This window comes from Suricata suricatta, chromosome 1 (genome assembly GCF_006229205.1).
Source record: "Suricata suricatta isolate VVHF042 chromosome 1, meerkat_22Aug2017_6uvM2_HiC, whole genome shotgun sequence".
Lineage (NCBI taxonomy): Eukaryota > Metazoa > Chordata > Mammalia > Carnivora > Herpestidae > Suricata > Suricata suricatta.
In genome coordinates, this window is record NC_043700.1 from 109,275,983 (window position 1) to 109,296,599 (window position 20,617).

The 20,617-nt window shown below is 37.5% G+C and overlaps 1 protein-coding gene, 1 long non-coding RNA gene, 1 other non-coding gene and 1 pseudogene across 3 annotated transcripts in view; 1 reads left to right on the plus strand and 3 right to left on the minus strand.

Moving 5' to 3' along the window:
• DKK2 (dickkopf WNT signaling pathway inhibitor 2) overlaps positions 1 to 20,617 on the plus strand; it is a 100,554-nt gene that overhangs the window by 38,775 nt on the left and 41,162 nt on the right. The gene's annotated exons all lie outside the window — the stretch shown is intronic.
• Positions 4,242 to 5,501, minus strand: LOC115276097 (annotated as a pseudogene).
• LOC115276157 lies at positions 10,877 to 20,037 on the minus strand. The gene is made up of 3 exons (XR_003901843.1): positions 20,000 to 20,037; positions 19,343 to 19,462; positions 10,877 to 11,190 (listed from the first exon to the last, which is right to left on the minus strand). It is a non-coding gene; the product is annotated as an uncharacterized LOC115276157 (long non-coding RNA).
• On the minus strand, positions 12,560 to 12,674 carry LOC115303016. Its single transcript, XR_003913766.1, has one exon. It is a non-coding gene; the product is annotated as a U5 spliceosomal RNA (small nuclear RNA).

Genomic DNA, 20,617 nt, shown 5'->3' on the forward strand with positions numbered 1-20,617 from the left:
TGGAGGGCCACCACATTGTGAGATTGAAACAGAATGGACTAGAAAAACCCAGTGCATCCAAAATAGATTAGAAAATGTGATTCATTTTATTTGGTGGAAAAACAGGATGTCTTGACAACTGAGAAGAAAAGAAAGCATCCCTTTGCTTGCATGTTTCAAGCTTTCTCTATGCCAGTTGTTTAAGCATTCTCCTGCCTCACCTACTTAAATGTTCATGGAAAGGGTGTTTCATATGCCGAAGGAGCTCCGTATCATTCTTGTTCTTGAACGGTCCTGACAGCTTTAAGACTGTAATTCTAGAAACAGGAGCCTGGTATTAAGCATCTGCACATGTTCTCCATTATTTTCTCCAGAAGAAAACAATAGCAGGGAAAGATTACACTCTAATGGAATCCATTTTCACTAAATAGGTACATTTAGTCAGATGTAATTTGGTAGACCATAAAAGAGAAGAAGAAGAAACTATTTAAAATTAGAAAGGTAAGTATCATGCCGATTAAAAAACATCTGAGTAGCCAATTACGAATTCATGCATAATTGCAGGCCTGGATATTTCATTTAGTACACCTGAGTCTTAGAGCTTTTTTGAAATAAAAATCAGTATTTAAACTACCAGGACCTTGATCAAAGATGTTTTGGTTTGTGGACTTAACACATTCTCATCCTCCAATAACTTTTTTTATTTAAATAGTTTACTTTTTTTATTTAAATAGTTTAATAACTTTTAAAAATGAAATTAGAAGGAAGATTTTCAGTTGGCATGGTAAAAGAAAAATTGGACTCTAGGAAATTAAGAAATGTAATTCATGAGTCTCTAGACAGCTGATTGATCCCAGCTAACATGGTTGGTACTCTCGGTAATTTGCTATATTTCAGGAGTTGAATTAATTTGCATATTGACATGATATGCATTAGTATGATTGATAAATCACCACCAAAACATGCAGCACTCAGCTGGTCAAAAAAGAGTCTGAAAAACATTTTACAGGATGAACAAATAATTGAAACTTTTTAACCTGGAAAGAACGTCTGACAATATTTTTAGTATTGCCATGGGGTGATTACTTATTCCTTCCTTTCTTCCTTCACTCATACATTCATCCGACCACTTATTTAACAAACATTTTCTAAGAGTCGACTGTGCATCAGGCCTGTGCTGGAGGCTAAGACATAGGAAGAGCCCTTGTGCTATATAGCTAGTGAGACGCGGATTGATATTCTTTGTAACTGGAAGAAGGAACCTGGAGTAATGGGAGGCGTTACTGATTCAAGCTTGCTTTTTGCATAGGTTGAATATTTCTCAAAGTCAGAAATTTTATAAAAAATAATGAGCTATTCTGAGTTATAGAACCCCTTAGGCACACTCTAAAGGTAAATGTGTGCTAACTTGTAAGGAATATTTAATATACGATAGTTGCCGACAAGTTCTATGCTTCCTCTCAACTCATAATTTGTTTTTAAAATCACGTATAATTTATTATTAGTCAAATTAAAATGAGCTTTTCAGAGTTAACCTTGGCCTAAAGAGAAAGCTAAAGTAGGTGTCAGACAGACATTCTTCAGAGAAGCAGGAAACAAACCTACCGGTTGCATCGCTGTCACACCTGCCTGAGAAAGGACGGAGCCCGAGTTGTGCAGCTGTTTTCCCCCTTCCCGCTAGTTTTTAGACTAGCAAAGCAAGTCACCAAGGGAACTATGAAAACCTGTCTCCAGCCCATGACCTAGTAATTTTGCGTGTGAGGTTAATCACCAGGCGTTGCCCTTTCTTTGATGTCTTCGAGTACGAAGGTAGTTGTAGCCTCCAAGATCTGTCAACTTCAACACCCATGTGATTTCATAGTTTACCTTAGAACTCTGGCCTCAAAAGAACTTCATTCAAAAACCGTTCTTTATAACAAACTAAACTTACAGTCTGCTGTCTATGAGAGGCATTCAGTTATTTTTCCTAGAAATCGAATGGAATCCTTATCAGGACATTTGAAACAAGAAATCTCTAAATTTATACTCCCCCATATATTTGCATAACTCAAATCATAGGCTGTTTTTAAAATCTGATCTATAAATTATTGTAGATGGGGCCAGCTTTGTATATGAACACTTATCACTTAAGAGATCTGTGATTTTGAAGATCCAGAATGACAAATATATTTTGTTTCTGTACATTCTATTTAACTTTCAAGTGAAAGATTTCCAAAGTAGACCTTTTTGGTTTTTAATTCTCCAGGATTTTCACACCCCTTTTAAGATCTCTCAATATCACAAAACTAAGAGTTTGGGACAGATATTCACATGGCTAAGTAAAAGTGTAGAAGTAATTTTTTTTTGCCATTTCTCATGGCAAAAGGGTACTTAAAGGTACAGAGAGTCCTCTTCCTCAGTGACCTCCTTCTACATGTGAGAATGGTATGTTTTCCTCCAGCAGTATGTAGGATTATGAAAGTTCATACTGGTGAATTTACTTTTTAAAGACTTGTCTAGCAAAAAGTGAATAAGGGCAAAATAAATTCTTTCTCTGTATTTTATTTCAGAAAAAATCTGAAAATGAAAAAAACAAGACAAGAAATAGGACATTGGTGAAATTTCTGAAATAAATTTTAATTTTAACTTATACATTCTTGTATAAACTGGCTTAAGTAGGAAAAAAATTTTCAGGACTCTAATCAATATATTTACAATAATTTCTATAGCTAGACAAAAATGAAATAAAAGGATTAGCAAAAAATGTATATATTTTAATTCCTGAATCAATAATTCTGAAAGATATCACCTTAGAAAATAAAATTAGAACTATAATTAATCTTACTATAACATTTAATGTTAAATTCTGGATACATAAAAAAGGAAATAAATTGGATTATAGGAAATGAATACTTAGGTAATAGTTGTGGTATTATATATAATCGATACTAATAATGGTATTAATATTATCTATAACAAATAAACCTACTTTTAATAGAATAATATGCTAGTCTTGAGAAATTTTCCGTAGTAAAATAACAGCATATTTTACTACAAAAATGAATGGGGAACTAAGAGTTATGCTCTTTCTAAAGCCCTAAAACCATTTAGGCAGAGTTGAGGGCATGCATCCATGTGTTGGTCAACCAGGGGCCCTTGTAGTATTTGCTGTAGGTTCGGATGTGCAGGACAGTCCTTAGAGGGGCTCCAGGACTTCAAAGGACAGCAGCTGGGGCCCAGATGGGGCCAGCAGTAGCCATGTAAGCGTTAATTTGATAGGTTCCTTAGCAAGATCTTATTTTTCTCTGGTTATTCTCCCATTCACACAAAGAAAGTCATGGTACTGAATTATAAAAGAGAGAAAAAAAAAAAGTATTGGTCTCTAACCCTCAAATTAGTTTTTATCTGCAATAGCTGGCTCACTCAGAATAATCCACTCTTTGAATTATTTAATTCTAAATTATTATAAACTTTAATTGTGGCCTTGTCTTTAGGATCATTTGTGTATGTGTTTATATATGCGTGTGCATGTGCGTGTGTGTGTGATTGTTTTGAAAAACTTCTTTCTGGAAGAAAGAGGCATGTAGGAGTCTAAATCCTGTACTGCAATGGTCTAAGTGGACTTTGAAAGATTATCTTAAGTGAACGTAAGCAAAATTTCAGATGTGTTGTGGCTACTGGTCTTTTAAAGTAGCCAGCAATACATGGGCATCGCACCAGAAGCTCTGAAAGCTTCGCTTTTGTCGTGAAGAGCTCTTAGATGGGTTGCTAATAATTCAGAGATGAAGGAGGCTAAATGGCCCCACTTGGTGAGAAGAGGGGAAGGCATGTGAAAATCGTGGAGAGGCTACTAAAAACAGTGTCTGCTGGCAGCTTCCATGAACCACAAAATGCTCTTTAAGTTCTTCAAACCATATTACCTCAACCACTAGATAAGGTTTCAATGCATGATATTATTATGCCGCAGGCTTTCTCCCCCTTCCAAGTTAATATCTTTGTTTTGATTTTGGCTGGGGAAGTTCCTTTGTTGGTCAGCCACAACATTTCCATTAACTCACATAAATTCCCCATCTCACAATGCTTGCCAGTTTTCTCCCTGCCCAAACAGGATAGATAACATTAGCAGTGTTGCGTGAAACATCTAAAATTAAAATGATTTTTCCCACAGCTTCCGACCGCTGGATTGTGAATAACTTCGGTATAATTCACAACCTTCCTAATCAAAACAATAAACTTGGGAATACTTTTTTATTTTAACAAGGAACTTAATCTTTATGCCTGATATTAGGAATTGTTGATAGGTTTAAAAACATAAGAGAATACCAGAGTTGCTCCTGAGATTACTTTTGGACCTTGTGAAATCGTTTGCCTGCTCTAGTTGCCCAGAGCTGTGGTCACTGAGAGCTTGTAGGGCTTCCCCCTTCAGTTCCTAAAAGCGTGGAATAACCCTGTAGGCTCCGTACACCTAACCCAGCAATCCAATCCGTCCACAATCCAAGTGGCCAACATATTTACTAAATTTCTATTGGGTGTGAAGCAAATTGGTCCTTGTGGATACTGTGTCAGTGACTACATGGGTAAAGTTAGCTAGTATTTCATGGGGTTTTTTTTTTCATTTTAAACAAGAAGTTTATTTAAACAACAAGATGCTTGACTTGAAGGGAAAACTATCTAGGATTCATTTCTTTTAGAGGAATTTATCCATAAAGATAGATGGCCCTACATGTTAACAGCTATGTACAAAAAAGTTATAAAATTGTCCTTGGTTTTACAATGATAAATGGAAAGCATTAAAATTCTCCAATCAAGCAAGGTATGTAAGGATTTTTATGTTGTTCTTTCTTTCTTTCTTTCTTTCTTTCTTTCTTTCTTTCTTTCTTTCTTTCTTTCTTTCTTTCTTTTTTTTTCTTAAACAGTGAGAGCAAAATAACTTACTGGAATATAAAGATAAGAGCTGAATGAGCATGCCACTAATGGATAAAAGGGGGTATTTTCACGGAACCAGTATTTTTCCCATCCCATCTCCATTTGATGTTGATCAAAACATATGATTGTCCATTTAGTTAAAAAAAATGCTTGTGTACATATACAGTTACTTTGTGTACAATAAAGGAATGGGGAAGGGGAAAATGAAAGAATAGAGAAAACTATACAGTAGTAGTCAGGATGTGGTAGAACAAAATTGAGGTTTTCTGATGAGAGTGCCTTCTTGGCCTGGAGGAACAGAGTTCTGGAGTAAAGTAGCAGGTTCCCTTTTTAGGAGACACCTCCCGTCTGCTGCTGAAACACATCAATTGTATCTTCATCCTCCATTTCCAACTGTGCAGGTGTTCTGTTTCATTGATTGGTTGCCCATCAAATTGGAATCTGATCTGCCTCATTGACAAACCCTGTCATTCACAATAGGCTTTCATTAGTTTACTAAGTGGTGTATGCCTCTAAATCTTAAACTGCACCACAGAACCACTCTGCCCCGCCACCTTCAAATTAATATGATTGTTGTTCTCAGGCTTGACTCCTTCCTTGGGCTTTTCATTTACCATGGGCCATGGAGAGCATCCGAGTCTCCTCAGCCGAAACTTCACAAAAGAGGCACCGGGTCTGCCCCAACCGAGCACACAAGAAGCACCAGGAGCAACAGAAGAAGTAGTATTTCATGGTTTAAGTAAACTACAAAAATGAATGTATCCCTAGAGACTTCCACTTATTGAGCATTTTACCAGATATCAGGCACAGGCCAAGTACTTCAAATACATCATCTCTTGAATTACTGACAACAAACCAGAGAGATGAATACTATTTTTCAAATTTAACAGATTTATAGGCACATCTCCTTTAAACTATTTGCCCATGGGTATATTGTAACCCATAAAAGAGCCAAGATTTAAACAAGACACCAAAGGCCACTCTCTGAACCATTACTCCATTCTGTTTTATTGAATCCCTGTTAGCCAACCTTTGGGAGGAATGGAGGAGAATAAACTTCTTTGCACCTGATCTGGGTTCAGATTCAAAAGATCCTAAGAGGAGATACATACTGGTTCCATGCAGGGTTTGAATGGGATCTTCATAGCTCCTGAAAAGTTCCCCATTCAATTTATGTGCAATTCCATTTCTTTCTCAGAGGGACAGGAACCCTTGGCGAGGTCTCAGTTAGACATCTTTGTGACAATGATAGCAATAAGCCCAGAGGGTTTTTGTCTTTTGCCAAGCACTGTTCTATGTGATCTTTATGCAATAACTCATTCCATCTCTGCAACAACCCTATGAGGTGAGCCTTGATGTTCTGGGGGCAGGATGTAGTAGTGGGAGATTTTTCTATTCATATATATGCATGAAGTGCTACCTACTATATTCTTCTTAATGATTCACATTTCACATCAGCTCAATAAAGTCTCTGAGAAGTTCTGCAATAAGGAAGCTTATCTTTGTTTTAGTCAGCATAGCTCAAATTTATTTATTTTTATTTTATTTTTAGAGAGGGAGAGAGCCCATGAGTTGGGGAGAGGGCTGGAGGGAAGGAGAGAGAAAACCTGCAGCAGGCTCTGTGCTTCGCTCAGAGCTCATTGCAGGGCTCCATGCAGGGCTCAGTCTCACAACCCTGGGATCATGACCTGAGCTGAAATCAAGAGTCAGATGCTTAACTGACTGAGCCACCCAGGCGCCCTCCAAAATTTATTTTAATATACACTCCCATCTCCACCAACACCTATCAACATCTCATAGAGTACAGATTGAGGATTGCTGTTCCAGATCTTCAGTAATAGCCTGAATTCAGAAGCAAACCCCTGGGCAAATGTTTAATGGCCAGGAGGTGGGGAAGAGGCAGCAGGTGTGGAAAGATGTTATTCCCGCAATTCTAGAGTCCACAGTAGAGACACTGGGCTCAGGTGAGCAAAGTTGCATTTGACATGTCAATAAAAAAAGTTGTTTGTCAATGCTGAAAAGAATTAGGAAAAGTTTGGCACTTAACTAAAAGCTTTAGTATTTCTGCTACTACCTAATGTAAATCTTTCATCTAATAATATGGTGGTTTCAGGACTTAAGGCAGACCAGCATCATACATGTAACTGTGGATAATAAGATCAATTTGTTTAAGCTGAGATAATCTGGTCACATTTACTGGTAAAAATTATTGGCGTTTCATAACCTTCTGCTTATCTTGGAACTCTGAGGAGAGGTTCAGCAAGTGACTTAAATTCAAAATTTGGTCACCTTTCTGGTTCCATGGGATCACTTTAGAGTTTAGTGTTAGGAATGAAAAAGGAAAGGATATGATGCAAGGTTCATGGAAACAATTGAAGAGAGGCTCTAGGTGGCAAAGTGAGTGAGGGAATTAACTGTCACTGGAGTTCAGGGTTTAGAGCTGAGGATGTTGGTCAAATGGAAAAGGAGTCAGTATGGAAGAAAAGCACTGTGGCAAACTGAGCCTGTGTTCTAGAAATTGCAATCACTTGATCTCCTTCATGGAAGTTCTCACATGAAACCTCAGACAAGTAGGTTAAAATCAAGTTATGGTGTTCTTTGAAGGCCAGGCCAAGAGAGAACCCTTTAAGTTCTTGAGCAGTGGGATGACATAAAAAACAGTGTCTTAGAAAGAATCACCTTGTGGTTCAAGGTGGAGTTCTAGGTGGAAGGAAAGAGAGAAAGCAGAGGGCCGTGCAGCAGGTCCAAGCACCAGAGCAGGATGCTGAAGATCTGGGTTCATGCTGCAGAGGAATGGAACTAAAGAACAGGTTTGAAAGATTTCTGAGGATAAGGGTGAAGACAGTCATGAGAGATCGCAAGTGTACAAACCTGGGGGATTCCTAAAATGGAGGCTGAAATAATTGACTCTGAGCCTCACTTTACGCGATGCATCACTTTTGTCAAAATATTGAAGAATTATACTTTCATATATATATATATATATAAGCTCATTGTTTCATGCCAAAAAAAATAATGTTTCAATATTTGTCTGTGGAAATTCTTTTCACAAAGGAAGTTTCCTAAACAATCGCAAAGAAAGAAATGTGCTCTCTGATAATTTGTGAAGCTACATTAACTGCCTTACCCAAGTGTTTATCCACCACGAGTTTATATTAGAAGGGCATTTTTCCTCTGTATAAATTCTATACTCACATAAAACAAAAAATTTTTAATCTAAAAAGCAATCTGATACCTTTCCTACTTAGCATCCTACCTTCAAAGTCTGTGCTACGGATTTCAGCTTCCTTGTGGCCATCATTTTCTTCCGATATGTGCAGAAGGAAAAAAAGAAAAAAAAAAAGTAGACACATTTTTTAAATTTAAGCATTGGGTATATTTTCCACTTCTTTCTGATCCTTCAACAACCTGTTCTTTGCCCTGGGAGGCTGACCTGCAAGAAGTGCGTCAGGGACACCCTTGCCTGTTACCAGTTTAATTTGACCATGAGGAAGGAGTAGCAAGAGACTGAATGGTAGGAGGAGAGTCAGTGGTATGTTGGAAAGAGCCAGTTTTGCCAACTTTGCTTTCAGTGACATCATGTTGTTAGTTTGGGATCAGCCATGCTAGGAGAATTTATACCATGAAAATGAGCAAATGTTATAAATCAGGGTTTTTTTATTAGTGTTGGAAAATCAGATTACCAGCATACCACTAGAGGAGTGTGGGTCCAGGCATTTATCCTTTTATTCTGTTTCCTAGCTATCTAAGTTGACTATGTACCTCAACAAAGGGTGTATGGAGGGGACTCTCTCCACACAGCAACACTACTCCAGTTTCTGTAACCACTGCTTCCTTTTCAGGCGTAAAAGAAATAGTGGTTTCCTGCCCTGCTTACCTCAGACTACTGTACCAGCTTTTGTCTCGCTACACCTTCATCATCCAATATGGTTGCCACTAGCTACAGGTGGCTAATGACCACCTGGTGGCATGACTAACATAATAGGATAACTGATGAATTGATTTTTTTAAATTTTATTTGGTTAAAATTAACCAATAGTAAAATTTTAGAAACAGAAATAGTATAAAACACTTGTCCATTAAATACAACTTTGTTGTTTTGGTAGGATGTCATTTTACTGGAGACATTATTTGAACTGAGATAGGCTGTAAATATAAAATACACACCAGATTTCAAAGATGTCACATAAAAAATGAAACACATTTAATAACTTATTTAAATTTATTACATATTAAAATAATATTTGGGCTATGTTGGGTTAAAGTAAATATATTATTAAAAATAATTTTATCTGTTTTGGTTCACTTTTTTGATGTGGTTACTAAAAAATTCCAAATAGTGGCTCCCACTTTTGGATTTTCCTGTTTTAAACCTTGCCCACACTGCTGTATATGGCCCCTTTATACTCTTTTCAAATACACAGCTTAAATATACTATCAGTTTCTGACTGGTGGGATCCAACTGACACTACCACTCACTGCCACCAAAAAAATAAAAAATAAAAATAAATAAATAAATAAATTTAAAAATCTGTGATTAATTCATTTTATTATTTTTGAGCTAAATTACTACTTTTTTTATTTGAGGAGAGAATGAGCACAAGTGGGAGTGGGGGGCAAAGGGAGAGAGAGAGAGAGAGAGAGAGAGAAAATCTCAAACAGGCTCTATGCTTAGTGTGGAACCCAATGCAGGGCTTGACCCCATAACCCTGGGATCATGACCTGAGCAAAAATCAAGAGTCGCTCAACTGACTGAGCCACCCAGGTGCCCCACCACTCTGTTTTTTAATGAGAAAAAAAATAGGTTTCTTTTGGAGGGATATATTTAGTGGGCACTTTTAGCTATGTGACATTTAGCTTCTAACGATGTTTCCTAAACAATTTTTACAGTGTGGTCTAGTGGATTAATCCTCAAAAATGTTTCCAATATGTGAGGAAATATTAATATTGTTAAGTGGCTATTATATGCTAGAAAATTTTTGGATAGTTTTTTAAATTCAATTTTCTCAATAATCCTGAGATAGGATTGTTTTGAGATACCTTCATTTTACAGATCAGGAAACTGAAGCATGGAGAGGTTACTTGCCCAAGGTCACACAGTTGGTAAACATGGACGCCAAAATCAAGCCCAGATTTGTGTGACTTTTATAGCCCAGGATCACTCTAGCACACCAAATAAGAAATATTCCTTATTCCATGGCATCTTAAACAAAATTTAAAGGGGGGAATTTGTTGTTTATACTAGATATTGATCTTTAAGCTTTCCTTGCAATGTAGATGGTCTTTAGCCTCCTTTTCCATCTTACCCAGTCTCTCAGGCCACATTGCACTTCTTTGGCCCTAAGGGGAACCATTTGTGAGCAGCCGTAGAGAAGACCATAGCTTATAATACTTCCATGAAAAGTTACTTCTAGGGGTGGCCTGTCGGGTCATCTGCAGGAAGGAAGAGCCAGAGGTCTGGTGGAATAAATCAGGCCAGTTGGGCAGGTTGCATTCTGCCGAGTCCAGCCCCATCCCCAGCCTCTATCTCACCCCCTCCTGCTCTTGATCCTTAATCAGAGTCCTGTGTGGACCCTTAGATAGTCTTCATTCCCTTTATTGACACTGGAAAAGGGTGAAATGGAGGCTCAGAGATGGAAACTGTACCCAAATCAAAAAGAGATGGAGGTCTGCCAGTTGGGGTTGAAGATGTCACAGTGCTGCCTCCTGTTCTTCTTTCTGATGATCTATGCATAATTTGATCCTCCTGCATTACTCCAACCTACAATGTAATTCTTATTGGGAGTTTTAAAGTGATGTTTACACACATGTTAGCACTTGTTGCACTGGACTTGACGTATCCTCCCTTGCTAAATGGGTGTGAAATAAAAATATTTTTTTTAATGGAAGTAGGGACTATACTTGAACCCATGTTAATTCTGGAATTGTGCACAGCTGTGTGACATTAAGCACTAAAAAGGAAATGACAGGAACCTACAGGATCACTGCAAAATTGGTTATGGTTTTGGACTTCTTTATTTAGTGCAAGAAATCCTTTGGGTGCATAATAAATACCAACCATCTGATTAAATGTAACAAAGCAAGGAACGCTTCCTCTTCTATCCAATTTACTTTTTAGCTTAATCTAGTATGAATGTGTGATCACCTAGATATCTTCTCATCTAAGCTCTTCTGAAGATGAAAACAGAGGCAATATTACCTAGGATTAAAAGCCAAGCTTGAAATCAGGCAGATGTGAGTTTAGCCATGCAACATAAATGCTGTAGGACTGTGGGCTAGCTGCTCTTGAAACCCCAATTATCTTATCTGTAAAAGAGGGTAATGTCATATCAGTTAGGGTTCTTCAGGTGCAAGCAACAGAAATCAACTCTTAAGTAATTTATACAAAATGGTTTTTTAAAGGGAATTCATTGTTAGAATATGAGGTAACTGAAAGAATGCAAGGAAAGAATGGATTTGGCCTCAGAAGAATATGAATTGATGGAGCATCAGAGTTCTGGAAAACAAGACGTGGTGGGCATTATTAGGGCACCTTGACCAGAATGGGAGAACTCTAATCAAATTTCATCCTTTGGTTTTTCAAACCAAGAGCCTGGGTGGGGTCCTGCATTCCTTTCTTTGGCCAAGTGGGGGCAGGAGAAGGTAGGGTGTCCTGGCTAACAAACTGCAGTAAGAGAGGTTGAGTTCTTATATAAAAGATCAGGGTGCTGTTACCGTGAAAAGGAATGCGGTATTGAACAAGCAAGAAAAATGAAGTGTTTTACAGACTCTTGACTTATAGACTCATTACGCAATTAGAACGAGATCGTTGACATAGGTACACACAGTGATGGTTCATATAAGTCGTCATTAAAAATGATTAAAAAGTTGTTGTTAGGAAAGAGTTCATAATCCAGTATATTCTTCTCTACTGAGAATGATCATGTTTTCAAAGAGCATATTTTACACACACACATACACACACAGCAGTCCCTTAGATTTTACTAATGGGACGTGGTAATAATTTGCTATCTAACTAGATGGAGATATATGAAAAACAAAATAAATAGTAATTACGTCCCAAATAGTTAGCATGCAATTATTTAATTCAAAAATCTGCCTTTGCTATTTCAAACACAAGCCAACAATAAATCCCACGCCATCTATTTTAGTTATGGTAAATCATAGTCGTATGTGGTCATGATTATGGCTAATTGTGGGATAAAGGATTTAATTTTAGAGTATGAATGAAGTACACTCTTGTTGAATGATGGTACTAATGATTCTAGAAGCTTGAACTGTACACATTTAGAATACACCAGCTGCTTCAAATTAGAGACTGTAGACTCTTCTGACATGGGTTCATTGTTGGTGTATGCGTGTGTGTGTGTGTGTGTGTGTGTGTGTGTGTGTGTGAATAAGTCTCACTAGTTATGTGCAAACAGAAAATCTAGAATACTTCCTTCCCTGAAATAGTTTATGGAGAAATGTATCCTGTGGTATGCTGCATTGAACTTGCATTGAAATTTGTAACTTTTTAAAGAACATTAAGAGAGAATCTAGTAACATTTGGCTAGAAATTGCTTGGGACTGCATGACAACACCAGTAACTTAAAAGGAACCAACTCTGAAATTTTTTTTATTTAAACTTCTGCTTTCACTTCACAACAATGTCTTCCATTAAAACTAAACAATTAGCACTGTCAAAGCAAGGCCTCAAACAATTAACATAAGACTCAAAGTTATTTCCCTCATCATAAATCTTCAGTAACAGGCAAAATATGTATACAATATGAAGAGGAGCAGAGCATGCCCTCTGCTCCCATAACACATCCCCATTAAGAAACACTCCTCTACACTGACGGTAGGTATTTAGTGTCACAGTATAGCTCCTGTAAAAACTTTTTAGGGAATTATGTAAAGAAATATGAGTTGAAAGACTTTTAAAATAGTGCCATTTTATAATTGTACTGTGTGAAATACACTGTCGGTATTAAACTGAATCTGAGTCACCACCCTTTCCATTCTGGAAAGATCTTAAAATTCACACAGTGCCTCTGGGCCCAGTAGGCTAACAGATTCCTGTTGTGTCCCCATCGGAGACTCAGGTTGAATTTGTATATTTGTATATCTGAGTGAGATTTCTTTCCTTCCTTCCATCCGCCTTTCCACCCTCCCTTCCTCACTTTCTCCTTCTCTCTTTTCCTTTCTTTCTTATGGTTAAACATTTGGTTTTGTGATATTGTAGATTCACATTTGTAGTAAGTGACACAGAGGGATCCGGTGGGTGGACCTTTTACGAAGTTTCTTCCGAGTGGTAACATCTTGCAACCGTAGAGTACAATACGACCAGGTTTTGACATTGATGAGAGTCAAGACTGATGAGAGTCAGATTTCTACTCCGCAATGATCTATCATGTTGCCTTTTTTTTGTCCTGTATGCTTCTCTCCCGCCCTAATTTTGTCACTTTAAGAATGTTCCATAAATAGGGGCGCCTAGGTGGTTCCGTCAGTTAAGTGTCCAACTTCAGCTCAGGTCATGATCCTGGGGTTCACGAGTTCGGCTCTGCATCCGGCTCTGTGCTGACAGCTCAGGGATTGGAACTTGCTTCAGATTCTATCTCCCTCTCTCTCAGCCCTTCCCCCCCTGTGTTCTCTCTCTCGTGCTCTCCTCTCTCTCTTTCTCTCTCTCTCTCAAAAATAAAACATTTACACAAAAAAGAGTCCTCCTTAAATGGATTCATACACTATATAATATTTATGTGTATCAGTAGTTTATTCCTTTTTTTCATTCCTGAGTAATAATAGTTCATTGTGTGGAATGCCAGTTTGTTTAACAACTTATCTGTTGAAGGACATCTGGATTTGTTTCCCATTTTTGTCAATTAATAATAAAGCTGCTAAAGATATTTGCATACCAATGTTTATAGCACTGTTATTTCCAATAGCCAAGAGGTACAAACAACCCAAATGTACACCAACATATAAATGAGTAAACAAAACATGGTACATGCATAGCATAAAATATTCAGCCTTAAAAAAAAGAGTGAAATTCTGATACATGCTACACCATGGATGAACCTTGAAAACATTATGCTACATGAAATGAGCCAGATACAGTAGTACACATAGTGTATGATTTCTTATAGGAGTACCTAAAATAGGCAAATTCCTAGAGAGAAAAAGGAGAGTAGAGGTTGCCAGGGATTGAAAGGGAGACGAAAATGGGGAGATATTGTTTAATGGGTATGGAGTCTCTATCTGGGTTGATGAAAAAATTCTGGAAATGGAAATGGTTGCACAGCATTGCGAATGTACTTTATGTCACCAAATTACACATGTAAACATGATTCAAATGGTAAAATTTTATCACAATTGCTATGTAAGCATGTGTACACATGTTTTTGTATAAACCGAAGTCTTCATTTCTCTGAAATAAAAGCCCAGGAGTGTAATTGCTGGGTCATATGACAGTTGCATTTTTATTTTTTAAAGATATTGCTGAACTATTCTCTGGAATACCGTGAAATTAAAATTCCCATCACCAATGTGTGAGTGATCCATTTTCTCTGCATTCTCACCAATATTTAGTGTTGTCATTATTTTTTTTAATTTTAGCCATTCTGATAGGTGTGTGTTGATTTCTCATTGTGGTTTTAATTTGCATTTCCCTAAGAACTAATAATGTTGAACATCTTTTCAGATGCATTTTGCCATCTGTATGTTTTCCTAGGTGAAATGCCATTTCATGTGTTCATCTATTCTCTAATTGAACTGGTTGCCTGTTTTCTGTTGAGTTTTGAGAGTTCTTTTAAAAAAAACTTTCTTAATGTTTATTCATTTTTGAGAGAGACAAAGAGAGACAGAGAGTGAGAGCAGGAGAGGAGCAGAGAGAGATGGAAACACAGAACTCAAAGGAGGCTTCAGGCTCCGTGCTGACAGCACAGAGTCTGACCCAGGGCTGCAACCATGAACCATGAGATCATGACCTGAGCTTCAGTCTGATGCTTAACTGTTGACCCAACTGAGCCACTCAGGCACCCCTTGAGAGTTCCTAATACACTCTGTGTACTAGACCTTTGTTACGTGTAATTTGCACGTTTTCTCTTACTCTGTCACACATCTTTTAATTTCATAGAACAGGGGTTCCTGGGTAGCTCAGTCAGTTAAGCAGCCAATATCGGCTCAGGTTGTGATCTCAGAGTTTGTGAGTTTGAGTCCCGTGTTGGGCTCTGGGCTAACAGCTCGGAGCCTGAAGCCTCCTTCATATTCTGTGTCTCCCTCTCTCTCTGCCCTCCCCTGCTCACACTCTGTCTCTCTGTCTCTCAAAAATAAATAAAAGTTAAAAATTTTTAATTTCATAGAACAGAATTTTTTAAATTTTGGTGACATCCATTTATCTGTTTTTTCTTTCCGTGAATTATTTTTGGTCAAGTCTAAGAACTCTTTCCCTAGTCCTAGATCTCAAAGATTTCTTCTGCTTTTGTTTTTCTTAGAAGTTTTACAGTTTCATAATTATATTTAAATTGTGATTCATTTTGAGTTAAATTTTGTATAAGGTGGAGGGGAACCTGGGTGGCTCAGCCTGTTAAGTGTCCAACTTCAGCTCAGGTCATGATCGCACAGCTTGTGGGTTTGAGCCCTGTGTCAGGCTCTGTGCTGACAGCTCAGGGCCTGTAGCCTGCTTGGTATTCTGTGTGTGTCTCTCTCTTTTACCCCTCCTGCTTGTACCCTGTTTCTCTGTCTGTCAAAAGTAAATAAACAAAAAAAATTTTTTTAAGTTTTATATAAGGTGTGAGATTTTGGTCAAGGCTATTATAATTTTCACCCGTAGATATCCAATTGCTCTTGTATCACTTATTGAAAACACTATCCTTTCTCCATTGAATTTTTTTGATTACCTTAAAATGATTCTCTTTCCTCTCTCCCACCCTCATTTCCTTTTTCGCTTTCATATTGGCTACTGCTTAACACATTCTTCAGAAACTCACTGTGGCCTGGCTTTTCTTTATGTAGACTAAGGTTTCAGCACCTTTATGCTGAAATTTGATGCTCAACATGTACGTGGAAGCCACGAATTTACACTTTCTTTCATATTTACAAAATACCCACACTGACATTTTACTGGTCTTGTTATGTACTTTCATGGTTGTTCTGTTAATGTGCAAAAGAGAGAAGGAAACAAGTAGAACATTTTAGTCCTCCCTTTGTTATACCATGTACCCAGTGTCAGCAGCACCAATTAATCTAGGTTTATTCCTTTTCTTCCATATTAGGAAGCCTAGAAACGAGGGAATGGGCACAGGAGGCTTTCTGCTCAACAAAAGTGGTGATGAAAACAGTAATGTATGCAAACAGATATGATATTTTCCCCTCCCTCTCCCTCCTTCCCTCTCTCCCTGAACAAAGATCTTCACTTTCATGCAGGTCTTACCCTAGTGAAGGAGGAAGAAATCAAATAAATAAATGAAGTAATTATAGATCAGAATAAATGCTGTTTCATAAGTTTTTATAAGTCATACATGGAAACACTCCAAGGCTTTGAATATTTATTGTGTAGATTATAATATGAGAATTACAAAATGTATCATTAGAGTGATACATTGACAATCATTTATTGACTTGCCCAATATTTACTGAGTGATCCAAAGTTGTCCTAGTTGTTGCTATAACCCTAAAGAAAAAGTATGTGTAAGTTTTGGTCACCAAGAATTTATAATTTACCTTAAGAGATGAGCTATACATAGATAATAAGTATGTTAAATACGTGCCGAATAAAGAGAATGAATGATAAATAAGGGTTAAAAACAAAAATAGTTCAGTGAAGGGAAATGTCCCTTCTGTTGGGAATAGGTGTGAGAAAGCATCACTGAACAATGGAGATGGGCTTTGCAGTAAACTTTGAAGTGGAGACAGGATTTCAAATAAAGACCATGAAAGATGCAAAGAATGTGAAGATGATTACCCTAACAAAGGTTTGGTGTCCAGAAAACAGGGTTCCTCTGTTTGGGGGGTGTTAGACCAGTTTTGACATTATAGTTCAAAAAGTAGGAGATTCAAATACAAAGGGAATGAATGCATAGTAATACATTTTGAATGCAGTGGAAAGATACCAATTTGTACCTGGGCACTATCTATACTCACAACACCTTCCAAACACATTCAAAGATTTAGGCTTTAAATAGGATGGAAGAATGTTTTCATTTGTCTAATTGCTTTTTAATATTTTAGACTGAATAATGGATAAAACTTAGTGGTTTATAAGAAAAATCTGTATTTTCCTAATAAAAGCTAACACTATTTGTTTGCATAATTTGTCAACATGAAATCACAATAATGTTATTGTTAATTAGGTTCACTTTTTAAAACATTCAGGCCAGGAGCACCTGGGTGGCTCAGTGGGTTAAGCATCTGACTTCAGCTCAGGTCAGGATCTCTGATTGGTGAGTCTGAGCCCCTTGTCCAGGCTCTGTGGTGACACAGGGAGCCTGGAGCCTGCTTCAGATTGTGTCTCCTTCTCTCTCTGCCTCTTCTCTCATGTCTTGTCTCTCTCTCTCTCTCTCTCTCTCTCTCTCTCAAAAATAAATAACCATTAAAAAAAATTTCGGCCACTCCTTCATAAATCCACTGGGTGCAGTTTTGCTTTACTCTGATTCTGTCCCTTTTACCATATAGGCTGACCCTCTGATAATAGCAGAGACAATCAGCACTTTAAATAATTTTTAAATTATTATATGCTGCACTGGCAAAATTATAAGCAGGTATTTTTGAAACAATTGTTATTTCACTTGAGCAATGTGTTCAGGAGTTGGAGTCCTGACCTGTATTGAATTCTTGTTCATGTCACTTTGAGTGGGGAGATAATGCATTTTCTTCATATTGTTGCCATAAGGCTAAGAGAAAACCATGTATGTGATTTTATTTTTTTTTAAAGAAAACTGGTAGACTGCTAATCTGATAATATTAGGTAATAAAGTTCATGACGGTTTGGCCTACTGCTCATGTATCTTTGAATTTTCCAAATGCCTTCTGCACTACCTGGTATGTGGCTCCGTTATTTTGGTGAATCATTGAAAACAGCGCATTTATTTGCCTTTACAGATATAATCTGTTTAACAAGTTTGTTGGTGAATAAATGAATGTCCTATGAACGTACTTGCAAAGAATTTAGCATGTAGTTATCTTATTTAATCACACACAGTAAATCATCCAGAATAGAAAAGTCATATTACTTATGTCCAAATTATTACTTGTTCTACTTATGATCTGATATATAGTATAATACTGAATAAAAGTCAAATTACATATCTTCCATTGGCTTTACTTTGTGTTTAAGCAGATATCATACATGATTTAATAGTATGCAGAAAAGTTAAAAAGTTTAAGCTTAAAAGGTTCAAGCCTAAACATTTAAACTTAATTTTTGATAACCTATAGACAGGTATGATGTTTATATATGTGCACACAAATATATCTTTAGGTATATGTCTATATATATAAATGTATAGGTGTATAGGTATTTTGGATACACGACCATCTAGTCTTAAGTTGAAATGGATAGTGCTAGTGCCTCAGCGTGTGCTGTTTCAAATCACATTGAAATAAAATGAACATGTATAGCTATACAGCAATTGTCTAGTTAAAATCATAACTATTTCAGAGTTCATGTAGGCTTCTAAATGAGAGAAGCTTTCTTTAGTATAGGCTGGTGTAGCAGAAACCAAAATACATACAGCAGAATGAAATTTTATGTGTAGGTCTGTGGATGAGTCATTTAAGATTTATGATAATAAATTAAAGTGACTAGTTTTATGAATTGTCCCCTTATGAATCTATTCAACCATTTATCAAAGTCTTATGCAGTTAAATGTCAATGTTTAATAAACAAACATCTGGATATCGTGATGGATGAGAAAAGACAGAAGTGCATCTGTGTGCAGGTGCGTTGAGTGTGAGTAAGTTGGTAAGTTGGTAGTAAGGCTGGGAACAGCACAGCATTACCTGAGTGTGTGACATCCTTAGCAGAGCAGATCCAGAACACGTGTGAGCCCTTATGGTTTCGGTCAGCAACACTGTCCAACTGCGACATGGGGCCCCTTCTAGGATAAGTCACGAGCGTGTGATCTACCATGGAGCGGTCTATTTATGGTGCACAGGAGGACACCTTGCTGGTTGTTTTTTCCACAGTCATTAAATCTTAGCAGCAGTTACAATCCAAGATACCGTGCAACTTCGCACAAGATGACAGTGTGCTTCCTACAGTCTTCCGGTCTTTGAAGACAATGATATTAAGTAATCTGATCAGAACTCAAGGAATGAGAAAAATGTGACTTTTTGAGCCAGATGAACTCGTCTTCACATCCTGGCTCTTTATTTAGTTTTTTTGGCCCACTTTTTTTGGGGTTTTTGTTTTGTTTTGTTTTGTTTTAGTTTTAGTTTTAGTTTTGTTTTGTTGCACAATAGAGAAAACAGTACGTACCTTGCATGGTCACTTTGATTATTAAGTGAGATAATGGATGCAAATATACAATATAATGCCCAATGTCGGTTAGGTGGTCATACTCTCTCATTGTCCAATACCATATCTCCTGTCCATTTCCTATCATCCACGGGGAAATTAACAAAAGAATCTTAGAGTGTTATGGACTTTAAAATGAAAAACTTTATATGTTTTCTTATGGAAAATCGATGCTAATTCATATAGGAAGAATGCAATAACTTCTCTTATCAGTGTAAGGGTTGCCAGGGGAGGGTGACTGAGTGGCCACTTTGCTGTGGAGAGCTGCATGCACTGACAACCCCCACCTGCAAACCTGGAATGACCCGCGCCATTTGAAAAGCACCAGCTGCCATTTTATTTTGGGTCAGAGAATAGTTCCAGGCACCACCAGGGACCGACAACCCCCACTCTCCAATCTGGACTGTCTCAAACTGGAATGCCTCACCATGGAATTCCAGCATCCCCCACCCCCACCGAAGTGGACATTTGTATCCTGCCACAGTCCAAAAATGCCCTTACTTGGCTATCTGTCCACCTGAGGTCAAACCCGGAACTCTTGCACCTATAAAACACCTTGCTCTCCCATACCAGGCGTGACTTCCCTGACTTCCCACTCCCGGAGTCACGGAACCTCACCTGGGAATTGCAGACTCCAATAAAGGCTTTCTTGGCTCCATAAGTTGGTCTCTCTCTTTCCTCTCGCCTCTGCCTCCATCTATTAAACCTTACAATCAGTACCTATAAAACAAGCCAACAATGTTCAAGGAAATTTATGTATGTTAAGATTTGAATACATACATTAATAAATACCTCACCCAGTAGATATTATTATAAGTATTTTGCAGATGCTTAAAATAATCATGAGGAAAAAGTACCAACTTATTTATGTTGGCTTGATAACAAGAATGCAAGCTCCATAAGGAGAAACATGTTTGCCCTATTTATATTTTAAGGCACTTTGCTTTTCACTTAATAGGCAGTCAAGAAAACATGATTGTTTTGTCTTTTCTTTTATTATTTTAAAAATTTTTTAATGTTTATTTATTTTTGAGAGAGAGACACAGAGTGTGATCAGGGTAGGGGCAGAGAAAGAGGGAGATACAGAATCTGAAGCAGGCTCCAAGCTCAGAGCTGTCAGCACAGAGTTCAGTGCAGGGCTTGAACCACGAACTGTGAGATCATGCCCTGAGGCAAAGTCGGACACTTAACCAACTAAGTCACCCTGGTGCCCCAAGTGTTATTTCTTGAAAAGCT